Source organism: Monodon monoceros, unplaced genomic scaffold (assembly GCF_005190385.1).
Source record: "Monodon monoceros isolate NGI ecotype Baffin Bay Population unplaced genomic scaffold, NGI_Narwhal_1 Super_Scaffold_15, whole genome shotgun sequence".
Classification (NCBI taxonomy): Eukaryota; Metazoa; Chordata; class Mammalia; order Artiodactyla; family Monodontidae; genus Monodon; species Monodon monoceros.
Genome location: NW_021703771.1, coordinates 62,354,011 through 62,369,396, shown reverse-complemented (window position 1 = coordinate 62,369,396; position 15,386 = coordinate 62,354,011). Strand labels below are relative to the sequence as shown.

At 34.7% G+C, this 15,386-nt stretch overlaps 1 protein-coding gene across 1 annotated transcript in view; it reads right to left on the bottom strand.

The window, feature by feature from the left end:
* Positions 1 to 15,386, bottom strand: part of PEX7 (peroxisomal biogenesis factor 7) — an 84,976-nt gene that overhangs the window by 33,593 nt on the left and 35,997 nt on the right. The window lies entirely within an intron of this gene.

The window sequence follows — 15,386 nt, the reverse complement described above, 5'->3', positions numbered from 1 at the left end:
TCAATCAAGGTATTTAAAATCCAAAGTCTTACACATTTTTTCTAATTAATGTGTATTGTTTCATTTTATAGGAAATTATTTTCATTTTTCACCTGGCATTTAACTAGCAAAGTTAAGTTTCACTTCATCAAAAGGTATTTCCAGTATGAGAATAATTACCTTAAGAATTTTCTAATTTAAACAAGTCAAATGGAAAAAATCTTTGGGGACATATCAACGAACTTGAGAGTTACTGGTTCATACCTACAAATATCTTAAGCATTACGAATATAAAGCTTAAAGAGATTTAACAGTAAAGTGCATATTACAATTGACTGTAGAAAAAAATAAAACATCTTTCTGTAACTTTAGTTAACAATCAGGATACCAATAAAAGATTCCAAGTTTTGTTCAACAGTAAAATTTTGCAATCTAGCCATTACTGAGTTAAATACAAGAGAACAGCAAGTTTTCTCCTTGAAAAATATCATTTTCTTATCTCAATAGGACTTTCTGTTTTAAATTTGGTTTTATTACTTACTACTTCAAACATAAAGTGAAAACCTCATTTAAATACAATCTTTTGCAGGCTTTTAAGATCAGAGTGACCAAAGGATATCATATATTTTCATATAATTTAAATTCACTTATATTTATAAACAATTATTTAGTGCATCCATGCCCCGGATGCCAGGGACAAAACAAGGAAACAGATAAGTCCTACCCTGTAATCAGGCAACATGCTTTATTAACATAAAATATATTTGGTACTAAAATATCCTTGCAAGAATTAAACAAAGGTGTGAATGCAAATATTCACACTATTAAAAAGGAAACCAAAGACAACTACATTAAGATGCTTTCTTAATATCAGTGATGAAGTTTAGTGAACCTTTGCTACAAAGCAAAAAATGTGATAGAGTTACAAAGACATTTGTATCTAAGATGTCTGAAAGGTATGGAACATTAAACAACTCTTGGATCATTTTAAGAATACAGTCGTAGTTCCTACAAATATTAACAGTTAGTATCATATCATTAGCCACACAATTTCTTGTGGTTTGAAGAACAAATGTAGAGGAATTAAAAGCAACTATCTTAAAAGATGAAGTAAAATGATCATTTGAAGCCTGCACAGGAGCTCACATTCAGCCACATTTCTTATCTATTTACTTTAACTGACCTTTTTTTGTGAGTAAGGGGGACTAGGTAAAGTTGAAATGAAAGGTTTGTGAGACAGAGTACATATTCAGCTATACTATCTGTTTACTTTGGCTGACCTTTTTTTATGGGGAAGGGGAAGAAAAAGAAGTATCTGCTAGTGGAAATCTCTGTGCTAATAATCATAAGGATCAAAAAAAGCCCATCATGCACACCAAAGTAAAGACACTTACTGTATAAAGGCAAATCCCACGAGAGTAAATGTGACAAAGATAAAAGGTATTTCTTTGTCTGCTGCTTTGTTAGGCTTCTAAATTCACCACAATCCACCTAAAGGCCATTTTCACACTTATGCAACATAATAAAGCTATTTATCTTATTTTACAATTAAACATTATAATTAAATATCACATTTAATAATTAACTTAAAGGTATTGATAGTAAGAAACATTTTCAGCTCTTATTTTACATGAGCAAATACAGCTTATTTTTCTCTCAAATGTTTTTATTTTGAATTACCAACACACAGAAAAATTCAAAGAATAATATACTGAACATCCATATACCCTTCATCTAGATTTACCAGTTGTTAAAATTTTGCCACATTTGCTTTATCTTTCTCCCTCTACACATACGTATATAAAATACTATCTGCTGAGCTATCTAAAAATAAACTACAGACAACATGACTTGAGTCTTTTAGTGATTCTCTGCTTGTTTTCAGCAATTTCGATCAGAAATATGAGCCCTAGGCTTACAAGATGTTTTCAGGTATCAAGTAACATAAAAAGACTGGAAATAGAAGATCTAGGTTCAAGTTGACTGTATGTGACATCAGCCAGTCTTTCTCTCTCTCTGAGTCAACTGTCTTCTGGATAAAATGAGCACACGCCCCACAGCAGTGTTGTGTGAAAATATAAGTTAGACCCAGATAACCAAAACTAAGAAGTTAAATGTAAGAACAGGTATTGATGTGGAAGGATGTTCGGCATAATAAAGACTCATCTTCTCTTGGCCCTATCCCACTCAGTGTTCCGACTGCCTGAAATCCAATCCAATCGGGGCACTTCTGACACTGGAGGAAGGGGAGCCAATTCCTAACTGTAGGGACTATCATTGCCATTGCAGGACCTTATGCCTGGTCCCTGCCCACCAAATGCCAGTATTGTCTTCCACCATTGCCACAAAATCAAATATGTCCCCACTAAGAATTACTGAAGGTGTAACTTAAAGTGTAAGTGTAACTAGGAAAACATACACGTTAAGCCTTAAGCCCTTTTACCTCCATATAAATAAATGGGTAAGAATGTTCTTCTAGAAGCCCATGGAGACAATGTGAAAGTTCTAGAAATCTAAGATGCCCTGAAGAGAAAAAACATTCTGCCAAGGTGGGCAGAAAGCCCCTGAAAGGAGAGGAGATAGAGAATGCTTAAGTAAAGTTTACGTGGTGTATACCTTTCCTTTCTAGACATTTTTCAATGAAAATGTAGATATATGCACATATAATTACAGAAGTTTTAAAAAAATCAATAATTATTAAGATAGCAAGCATCTAGGTCTAGGGCCAGTCCCAGCAGAGTGCTGGAGCCAGCTCATACTGGCTTGTGAGAGCTGGATGCACACATCTCTTCCCGACCCCATGCTTACTGACATCATATCACACAGGTAGCTTGATACTGCCCTGGTGGGGGTATTGACACCACTGAACTCCTATCTCAAACACTACACATCAGGCTCCCCCCACCCACCTAAAGAGCTGGTTGTTAAATATCTATCAGCACACCACTGGTCAGCCCTCACTGTGTTTTATGTTGAATAATAAATTGTTAGTAAACTCAAATGGTGTCATTATCAGGTCTACACACAAGAGAAGCATTGATAAAATACTCTTACCTTGTATTTATATTTTTAGAACTCAGAGCTAGAACTATGAATGTAAAAGTTATGTATTGGAGAACATGTTGACAAAAAGTTTCACACTGTCACTAAGAAACTGAACTCCAAGGAGGCAGGGGCCAACAAAAGGCCAGGTTGAGGCTGCCTGTTTTGTTGTCGTAAAATAAAAATTATCTTACCCTTGAAGACTAGAGCTGAAATGGGCCTCAACCCCACAGAGATGCTCTTCTGTCACCATCCATTCTGGCGATAATAATAATGACTATAGTAGCAAACACTTATATAGCATTTACTATGTGCCAGAATTTGTGTATATTAACTCACCTAATCCTCACAGTAATCTTAATGCAGTAGGTGCTATCGCTATCTCCATTTTACAGATGAGGACATTGAGCCACACAGTTTTAAAATAACTTGTTCAAGCTTATACAGAGAGTTAAAGGCAGTCTGGCTTCATAGTCTGTGGCCCTAACTCCTGTTACCCGGGAATGTGCCAACCCAGAGTTAGTCCCTTCAACATGTATCTTTCGTTACCCCGCATCTATTTTTGTGACTACATATCTCCCACTACGCCAACACAACTGACATGCTCGGGGTTCCTTTGTGTGCTTCTATTTCTCTTTAAGCCTTTGCTTTTATCATTTCCTCAGCAAGATATTCCAAGCTGTCTACCACAGTGGCTGACAGATAACAGCCATTCTGTAAAATACGCCTGAATTTTAAAGCAGGGCACAGCTGCATCATTTTATATCCAAAAAGGAGCTTAACAGTTGAGTTGGAGACATGAAAATGGCTGGTGGGGCAGAGTTTCATGTCATACAAACTGTAGATGAGTACAGCTTGAGAACACTGGAATTAAAATTCACTTCATATTTTTCTTGCCAAAAAAAAATCTGTAAGCCTAAAAAAAAAGCCTGCTATTTGGTTTATTATTACCAAAGACCACTGATTTTAAAATGTTTTAAAGGTTAGAATATTTATAAAGGTATCATGAAACAGAAGAGTGTTGCTCTGTTTGAGGCTAAACTCATCGTTTTAGCTTTAGCAATTTATGAAAGCTGTATCTTTATCTGAGAAATATTTGCTAAACATGGAAGAGACAAAATGTTCTTCCTAATGAAGAAACATAATTATAGCTTTTATTTTTGTTTGGCTGTCATATATACCTGGTTTGTTGATTTCTGCCTGTGTTTATGAAATGATCTACTCGGTATAAAACCAAACACTAGCATTTAGAACTCAAACCATACTTAGGTGTGGCTGGTACAGCAAACACGGCTTGATAGAAGAAGCAGTAACCTAATGGAAAGTACATCGGAAGAAAGATAATATGCTAAAACCTATGATGATAACATTCATAAAAGAATGGAAATAATCCACTCTGAAATATTTTAAATTTAGTACTATCTTCAGTGAAGTTTAGGAAGAACCAATGTGTATTTTTACAGAATATATTGCCCATCAACTGAAGAGAGTTCTGATATTTTTTCCAAAAGGTTGGAATTTTTATTTAACCTAAACCATACAAAATAATTTCAAATATGTTTTATACATTACTTTCTAGATCTTTATTACTTACTTGATGAAGCATAATGAACTACTATACAGGTAAAGGACTTAAAGATTTTCCCTATTAGATATGATAATAGATCCATGTAAAAAAATATGGAACTTGCAATTTATAAAACTAAAATATCCATCATAGTGTCGGTTTTGATATAATGCCCACCATATAAACTATTTTAAAAGCTTAAAAAAATAAACAAAATATAAATTAGCAAGTAAATGAAAACTTATATTTGAAGAGTTTACGTTACAAAAACTAGCCATACAGAATCTAGAGTGATATCTGTATAATTATCAGTGCTAAAAATTAAACAGGTTACTGTTGGTCTTATGTCTCAAATCATTTTTGTTTTAAAATAATTTTCTGCCACTAAAAATATCATCAATCCACTGAGATTTAAAATTCTTCAGAGGATAAATTTAACTCATATCACATGGTGTAAAAATCTACCCAAAATGCACCTTTTCTGACCTTTCTAATGAGTGGTCACCACACAAAAGTAATGAGAGACTAAACTCACACAAGGCATTGGTACAATTAAAAGTCATATTTTCAACATGTGATGAGAGTTACAAATATGCATACATATACACATACATTCAAAAATTAAAGTTTTTCAAATCATTTTGTTTTCTTTTCTCTATTCATTTTCCTTTGCATAAGAAAGTCTTTGATAATACTACATTGGAATATATGATTAGTAGCCCCAGTTACATTTAGTATGAAGGTGGAACAGTAATAGTAGCTATAATGTATGTTAAAATTAAAATCCTATTTCTGGAAGTAAAATGATGTCGCTTCTATATACTGCCAGTGAAGCAATTTGGTTTAAGTTTTCTTACTCCACTTCATATTGGGAAAATGTTTACCAATTTTGTAGGAGAAAAGGAGAACAGGTTTCAGACTTGACTAGAGATACTGTTCTCATTAACTGAGACAAATAATGTAGATAAATAAGCAAGCCTTGCAGAGGGAAGGAAGGGAAGAAATAAAGAGCTCAGAGTGAGATGCTTGTTTGGACACTAGGTACCTGAATCCAGCATAGAGCTGAATAAGCAGGCCTGAAGCTCTCAGCAGAGGTCAGAGCTGGAAAAGGGGGGTGGGCATTATCACTTAGAATGGACATGTAAAAAAGTACTAAGCCAGAGTCTGCCAAGTTTAAGGGGGAGAGAAAGATTCCATGATGAAGTACAAAAAGGAAGGGTCAGGGAGGATGAGAAAAAAGAAGAAGAACATGGAATCCCTGGGATAAGGAGTTTCAAGAAGGAAGGGTGTGATCAACAATTTGAAATACAGCAGCGAGGTCCAGTATGACAGGTCCTGACAAGTGGACTGGATGTGGTATTACTGAGGTCAATGATGGCTTTTGCCAGAACAATTTCAGCAAAGAAGTGTGGCCAAAGCCAGCTGTGGGTTTAGGAGTAAATGGACATATAGCCATAAGTGCCTAGGACTATATGCTTTCAAGGGTCCACAAAAATGTCTAAGAGCTGAAAATTAAAATCAATTTTTAATTAAGTGTATATAAATTAACATTATTAACTGCTAAGTTTTATATTAAACATTTCATTCCATTTGAAGACAATTTTTAAGTTAGAGTTTTTCACTTCACAAAAATTCCTAAGTAAGCATAATAATTGCCGAGAAATCATAATCAATCATAAGTGAGCCACTCACTGCCAAATGACTTCAAAAGCCAAAGTCTAAAAATCTTTTCAAGATAATTAGCCCTGTTTAATCAGTGATGTGGATCCGTTTTACAGATTCAAATGATATAGGGTAAGACCTCCAAGCAGAGCACCCTAGGACTGCAGAGCTTTTATGGCCTTGGTGAATGGAGCTTAAGGCGACACTAAAAGCTTGGCTAAGAAGGAAAGAAAACTTAAAGGAAAATACAGGATAAAGGAAGAAGTTACAGGCTGAGGAGAAAGTCAGTAGAGAGTTGGAGACTGAGGATATAACAGAGAGAATAGGTAATTTAATGGAACAAAGTGCTGAAGGACACAGAAGTGTATGGGGTTAAGAGCACTCGTGCAAGACTTCTAAATAGCAGAGGAGGAACGGATAGGTAGAGATTTAAATAAGTTTACAGGCTTGCAGTGAAAATAGATAATCTGTGCTTGCATCCTACAGTAATTTTTTTCAAGAGAGAGATAAGGTTGTTTGTTGAAAGTGCAGGGAATAGGGTTGGGGGGGGGTGGCCTGAGAAGAGAAGCAAAGGTTGGAAACCGAGATAAAGAATTAGCACAGTATTTTCAAGTATGTTCTCTTATGCAGTTCTTATAATCACCTTGCAAGCTTATGAGGATATTACTAATTCCATTTTACATAGTAAAGAAACCTGAACTCTAAGTTATATAGAAAAATTGCCTATTTGAAGTCTTTTTCAACTATGTTTAAGATCTCATATTACCTAATTATAATCTCAATTTTTCCAAATGCTTACAAATCTAGCTGTGATGTTTTTGATCTTGTTGTATGTCACAGAACCATGACCTAAGCCATCTCTCTCCCCAGAAGCACTAAACATCTATCCCCCAATCTCCAGTCTTGCTCAGAATTCAGGAAAGAATCAAAGTCTAATTTTTAAAAGTGGAGAGAAAAAAAATCTATAAAAATACTGAATCACTATGTTGTACACCTGAAACTAATATAATATTATAAATCAACTATACTTCAATAAAAAGTGGAGGGAATATTAAGACGCTGAGCCAAAAACTGTAATGATTTCTGGAGGTACCTAACAAGATTTTAGAGTACTGCAGTTTGCATTCAAAAGTCCAGTTTTAACATATTCCCGAGTTAAACCTACATCAACAAAGGTAAGGCATTTCCCAACTGGGTGTTTTAGGATACTTAAGTATATAGATAAAACAGGGAGTGGTCAGTAGGATTAAGATCATAATGACAATCCTGAAAAGAAAGAATAAGTAGTCACTAGGTTTTCCCCTTTAATTAGAAACAGAACAGTGAAATGGATTTAAGATGTCAAAAGATTAATGCTCCCACCTCAGTTGTCAAGACTTTTGCAATCAGCTTTAAACACCAGAAAAGACTTTGAAATCTGAGAACTAGATTCTATACTCGGAAATCCCTTTTGAGCCCACAGGTGACACTATGTAAGAGAGAAGATTCCAAGTTCACTCTTGGGGCTTCCCTGGTGGCACAGTGGTTGAGAGTCCGCCTGCCGATGCAGGGGACAAGGGTTCGTAGCCCCGGTCCGGGAAGATCCCACGTGCCGCGGAGCGGCTGGGCCCGTGAGCCATGGCCGCTGAGCCTGCGCGTCCGGAGCCACAACAGTGAGAGGCCCGCGTACAGAAAAAAAAAAAAAAAATGTTACAAGTTCACTCTTCATCTTGCTCAGCCTACCTGGAGGGTCTCACATTACTGGCCATCCACATCTGGTTGATATCCTCGCCGGCAGTTTCTCTGACATACTGCATGTTCTGGGGTCTCCTCCCGTTTTGGGTGGGCTGTTCCCTTCTTCCTTCCAACATTAATTCCCTCCTGAAGATAGTTTTTTTGTTTTGTTTTGTTTCTGTTTTTTTGCTTTTCTTTCTCTAAACTTATCACCCTTTGATTGATGCATTCCTATGGACCAAACCACCAGTAAGCTAATGGTCTTCAAAGCCATATTTACAGCCCTAACCTCCAGCCAATGATCTAGCTCCAGAGATGCACTTTGGAAAAGATTGGGGTGGGTGGTGAACAACTGATAAGTTTTCTTCCTGTCTGCCAGGTTGCCATTTTTTGGCTCCCATGCTAAAAATTCTATAATCACTCCATACTATTTTATACAGACTATTAAAGAATAAAACTTGTTATGGTACCCTTTTAATTGAGAGCTGGAAGACAGTGTGATTATACTTCCCAGTTTGTCTGCCTGCTTGTATTGGATCAGTCAAAAAAACCAAGTTAGAGCATGTAATTTCTCCCAAGGCATTGCTGTAATTTATTGTTATTCTACACTAACAAAGTTACATAGCTTCTGCCATATCAAATACTGACTCAGAAGTAAAGGGGAGAGGAATTCTGGGTACTTTGAAGCCATGAGGCCATGTACATCCAAACCTCTTAGTGTATCCTCACAAAAACCAATGCAGAACAACAAAAAGAACAAATAAAACTACATAAAACTCAGGCTTCAACATATCCAAACTTGTAATTACATGTAAAAAAACAAAACAAAACAAAAAAATTCCCCAGAATCCCAATGTGCATTCTCCCATGTTCCAGATCCAAGCTTTACTGGACAGCAAGGGCAATTTAGGAAAAACTGAATAGAACAGAGAAGAGCTAGGATAAGGTCTAAAACTGATTTAGAGCCACCACCATCCTATGAGTGAAAATAGTGAAAAAAGCCTAGCATAGAGTAGAGTACAGATTTTAAAGTATATAGGACACAAGGAGTTATTTTAGGAAGTTAATAGTTTAAAGGGAAAAGAGGATTAAAAGGAAGGAAACGTACCAATCCCAAACCATCAATCCTGTACATGGATATGCAGAAACACATAAAGTCTTAATCTATTTTTTAAAAAACATAAAAATAAAATGGATACCATAAACTCAAACATTTCACCTGACAAAAGACCACCTCAAAAAAATAAATAGCAAAGTGTAAGAAAAACTGTAATATAACATTCTAAACTGGATTAATATCTCTAAACAAGCATCTGGGGACAGGAAGGAAAAATAATTGACCTAGATCAGTGTAGTATAATAAGAAATATATTTGATCTTGGTCCGCAGTTCCTGGCACAGAGCTCCTAAAACCCCTGGAAGTTCCTGAATGATAGGAATGTCTTCTGTTATTCATAAGGAGTCCCTTTGGAACACACCTGAGTTTATGCTAATGAGGTGACTTAGGATGGAGTCCTTACATAGTCTCATGTGTTTAGAGGGCTGGAATTTTCAGCTCCATCCACTGAACTCCCAGAGAAGAGGGAGGGCTGGAAATTGAGCTCTATAAAAACTCTTGAACAAGGTTTGATGAGCTTCAAGGTTGGTGAACTTACCCATGTGCTGGCAGGGTGGGGTACTCCAATTCCATACAGACAGAAGCTCCTGCACTCAGGGCTCTTCCAGACCTCACCCTCTGTACCTCTTCATCTGGCTGTTCACTTTTATCCTTTATAATATCTTTTACAATAAACTAGTACACATAGTGAATGTTTCCCTGAGCTTTGTGAGCTATTCTAGCAAATTATAAAAACTGAGGAGGGGGTCTTGGGAACCCCAATTTACAGCTAGTCAGTCAGAAGTACAGGTGACAATCTAGGCTTGCAATTTGCATCTGAAGTAAGGGCAGTCTAGTGGAACTGAGTTCTTAATCTGTGGGATCTGATGTTATCTCCAGGTAGATAGAATTAGAATTGAGTTAACTCTGTAGGACACACCATTGGTGTCTGCTGAGAATTAGAGAATTTCTTGGTGTGGGAAAACTCCACATACAACTGGTGTCGGAAGTATAGAGCTTTCCCCTTACAATCAAGAATTCAAAAACAAAGAAAAGAAGTGGACAAAAACAGGAAAAAGTGAAATAGAGCTAACTGGACACAAGAAAGAAATAGAAGAAAAAAGGCAAATTCATATCAGAAATGAAGACAAAATTACATGGTGCTCAAAGAATAAATTTACACAAAAATATAAGGACATCAAAGACAGGAGAAAAATAACCAAGGAATGAAAATGAGACTAAAAACGTATCAGAGAGAAAGCATCTGATATAGAAGACAAGTAAGAGAGATTCAATTTATGTTTAATTGGAGTCCCTATAGGAAAGAAATGTAAATCAAGGAGTTCATGTTCAGCTAAGCTATCCTTCAAGCATTGAGACTACAGAGAAATAATTTTAAATATGCGAGAGCTCCTGAGAAGTCTGTACCCACGAGCCCTTCTTGAGGAATTTACTAGAATATAAACTTCATCAAACTAAAACATGATGAGGAAATTTTAGCAAAAAGATTGATGATGAGCATTTAATATATTTAGTTATGTACCTAAGATGAAAACAAAATTGGAAACAAGAGTGGAAGAATAATATATAACATGGTATGTATTACATGTTATATGTGGTATGTTCTAACAAAATATAAATAAAACAACTCAAAATTTGATGCAAAAGGGAGGGTAAAAAAAAGGAAGGTAAAATAAGTTCATCGGTTATTGTACATGCAGTAAGTAGGAGTTAAAATAAATACCATTAAAAACTCACAAACCAGATAATAAATGGTTAAATTTTTTGAAAAACAAGGGACTAATGATAAGGATAGCATTAAATCTGTATATTGCTTTGGGTTGTATGGACAATTTAACAATAGTAATTCTTCCAATCCATGAGCACAGAATATCTCTCCATTTCTTTGTGTCTTCTTTAAATTCTTTCATTAATTTCTTGTAGTTTTCAATAAACAGGTACTTCACCTCCTATATTAAATTTACTCCTAAGTATTTAATTCTTTTTGATGTAATTGTAAGTGGGGTTATTTTCTTAATTTCTCTTTCTGATAGTTCATTATTAGTATATGGAAGTACAACAGATTTTTGTGTACTGATTTTGTATCCTGCAACTTTACTGAATTTATTAGTTCTAACATTCTTTATGGAGTCTTTAGGGTTTTCTAGATACAATATCATGTCATCTGCAAATAATGACAATTTTACTTCTTCCTTTCCAATCTGGGTGCCTTTTATTTCTTTTTCTTGTTTAATAGCTCTGACTAGGACTTCCAATATTATGTTGAATAAAAGTGGCAAGAGTGGGCACCTTTGTCTTGTTCCTGATTTTAGAGGAAAAACTTTTAGCTTTTTTACTATTGAGTTTGATGGCCATTCCAATGGCATTTTTCACAGAATAAAACAATCCTAAAATTTGTATGGAACCACAAAAGACCCTGAATAGCCAAAGTAATCTTGAGAAAGAACAAAACTGGAGGCATCATGCTCCCTGATTTCAAACTATATTACAAAGCTATGGTAATTAAAACAGTATGGTACTGGTATTGTAAAAAGAAACAGGTAGAACTACACCAAACTGAAAAGCTTCGGCACAGTAAAGGAAACCATCAACAAAATGAAAAGGTGACCTACTGAATGGGAGGAAATATTTAAAAATCATATATCTGATGAAGGGCTAATATTCAAAATATATAAAGAATTCACACAACTCAATAGCAAAAAACCAAACTATCCAATTTTAATAATGGACAGAAGATCAGAACAGACATTTTTCCAAAGAAGACATAGAGACGGCCAACAGGTACATGAAAAGTTGCTCAACATCATTAATCTAGGGAAATGCAAATCAAAACTACAATGGCTGTTATCAAAATGATAAAAAAAAAATGACAAGAAATAATAAGTGTTGGAAAGGATGTGGAGAAAAAGGGAACCCTTGTGCACTGTTGGTGGGAATGCAAATTGGTGAGGCCACTATGGAAAACAGTACAGAAGTTCCTCAAAAATCTTAAAATAGAATACCATATGATCCAACAATTCCACTTCTGGGTATTTATCTGAAGAAAACATTAACACAAAAAGATATATGTATCCCCATGTTCCTTGCAGCACTATTTACAACAGTCAAAATATGGAAACAAAGTGTCCATCAACAGACGAATGGATAAAGAAATTGTGGCATATGTATACAATGGAATATTATTCAGTCATAACGAAAGAATGAAATTGTGCCATTTGCAACAACATGGATGGAAAAAAACAAAAACAAAACAAAACAGAAAACAAGTTCACAGATAGAACAGAAGATTGGTGGTTGCCAGAGGCAGCAGATGGGGAGAAGGAGAAGTGGGTGAACTGTTTGGGGTGTTTTTTTTTTAAGTTTAAATAAAACAAAGGGAATAAAAGCATTACAAAATTTATAAGACCAAAGGAAACCACTGAAACAAAGAAAAAAACTTACCTAAATATAAATTTTTTGATAAAAGATCAAAAAAAACCCCCAAAGCACAACAAAAAAATACACCACACAAACAATGAACAGAACATAATACACATAATAATCATAACATAAAATAATATGACAGACTTGCTATCAAACATATTTTTATCAAGAAATATGAATAGGTTAATCTTGCATATTATAATAAAAAGATTTTTGATTTAGCTTGCCAAGCAAAACCCAAATATATGCTCTGTATGAAAGACATACCAGAAACAACATGGTTCAAGAAAACTAAAAATAAAAGTATGGAAAAAGGTATACCTGGAAGATGGGAATAGTATGAAAGCAGAGGCAATGATACTAATAAGAGATAAAGCATAATTAAAACTAAAAAGCAATTAGCTGTGTCAAAGAAAGAGTCTCTTTGATGCTAAAAGTCTCAGTTCACTAATGTATGTTGAAAATATCTATGCACCAAATAATACAGCATATGGCTTTATGAACTCAAAACTAGAAGAGATTCAGGGAGACATAGATAGAAACCCACTGATAATAGGAGATTTTAACATTCCATTCTCAGTACAAAATGGATTAAGTGGACCAAAAATAAGAAAGGATACAGAAGATCCAAATAACATTATCAATTAGTAGAGCTTATGGTTATATATTTAACTTTACAATGTGATAATAGACAATATACCTTCTTCTCAATTGCATATGTAACATTCACAAAAATTGATCATTTATTAGGTTCTCCTCCACAAAAAAATCAACATATTCCATAAAACAGAATGACTAATAACAGTGTTCTCTGATCACAATAAAAGTAGAAATTATTAACAAATTTTCAAAAATTAAAAGGCACTTTCATATGGAAATTAAATAACTTCCTACTAAACAACTTTTGGGAGAAAGATGAAATACAAATAGAAGTTACACATTTTTTTAATGATAATGAAGAAAATTATATATCAGAATTTATAAGTTACAATTGAAATGAAAACTAGAAGAAAATTCATAGCCTTAAACACTTTATTAACAAAATGAAACAATAAAAATAAGTAAATTCCCAGATCAAAAGTTGGAAAAAGAAAGTAAGCCAAAAGAAAGTATCAAGAAGGAAATAAAGATAAAAGCAGTAATTAATGAGGTACTGAATAGAAAAACAGTGGTTCTCATTCATAAATCAAAATCTTGTATGCTGAAGAAAAAATAACAAAATAAACATGCCATTAGATAACTTAAAGTAGGAATCACATATATACAAAATCAGAAATGACAATAGTGAAATAACCACTGAATCAGAAGAAATTAAAAAGTCATGACTCTACAGACATCCGTATAAATAAATGTGAAAACCTATAAGCAAAGGATAATTTCCTAAACTCCCATTAGAGATAGAAAGTTTAAACAGACAAGTTTCCATAGAAGAAATAAAGAAAGTTATCAAGAAATACTCCACAAAAAGAGCCATGCCCGGATGGTTTCACAGGGAAAATCTACCAATGCTTCAAAAACCCAATACCCTCCGTGTTGCACAAACTGTTCCAGAGCTTAGAAAATGTAGAAAAACTTCTTAATTCTTTTTTATGAAGCAATTAAAACATTGATACACAAACCAAAAATTTAAAAAAAGAAACAGAAAAAAAACCCTATATGAACCCTGTGTGGTGTGGGATCAGAATGAGGGGTATGATTAGAGGTACACATACACATATAGGTCAATATCACCTTCAAATACTGATGTAAAAGCTCTAAATCAAATATTAGCAGACAAAATCCAACACCACAGTAAGATAACGATACACAAAGAACAAGAGGGATTTAGTCTAAGAATGCAAGGTTGGTTCAATCCATTAATATATTATATTAATAGCTCAAAAAAAAAAAACATGATCATCTCCATAGATGCTGAAAAAGCCTTCAACAAAACTTAAGATCAATTCCTGACTCTAAAAAAAAAAAAACACTCAAGAAAACTGGAGTTGATGCATACTTTCTTAGCATGATAAATAAATATATACACTTTGTCTTAAAGTCAGTATCTTACTTTTAACAAGGCAACACTAGAGGCATTTTTACTAATACAAGAATTAAGACATCCTCTATAACACTATTTAACACTGTAATATAGGTATCAATGCAATTAGATAAATCAATTAGGGACATCAGAATTGGAATTGAAGATATAAAACTATATTTATAGATGATATGATCACAAACTTGGAAGCCCCTAAAGAATCAATGATCTTGGGGCTTCTCTGGTGGCACAATGGTTAAGAATCTGCCTGCCAATGCAGGGGTCACGGCTTCGAGCCCTGCTTTGGGAAGATCCCACATGCCGCAGAGCAACTAAGCCCGTGCACCAAAACTACTGAGCCTGAGCTCTAGAGCCCACATGCCACAACTACTGAAGTCTGCGTGGCAAGAGCCCGTGCTCTGCAACAAGAGAAGCCACCACAATGAGAAGCCCATGCACCACAACGAAGAGTAGCCCCCGCTCGCCACAACTAAAAGAAAGCCCGCGCGCAGCAACGAAGACCCAACACAGCCAAAAATAAAATAAATAAATAAATTAATTAATTTAAAAAAAAAGAATCAACGATCTTTAGATGGTAGAGAAACAGGGAGTCTCAAACACTGCTGCTTGGAATGGAAACTGGTATATTCCTTATGGACGGGAATTTGGTAATATCTAACAAAACTATATATATATATATGTATATGTTTACCTTTTAATCCAGCAATCGCACATCTGGGAATATATTCTGAAGCTAATTCTCTAGTGATGTGAATGTATGTACTTACAAGGTTATTATTCATTGTGGCACTGTTTATTTATAAAATATTTGTAACGAGCTAAATGCCCATATGTAGGAGACT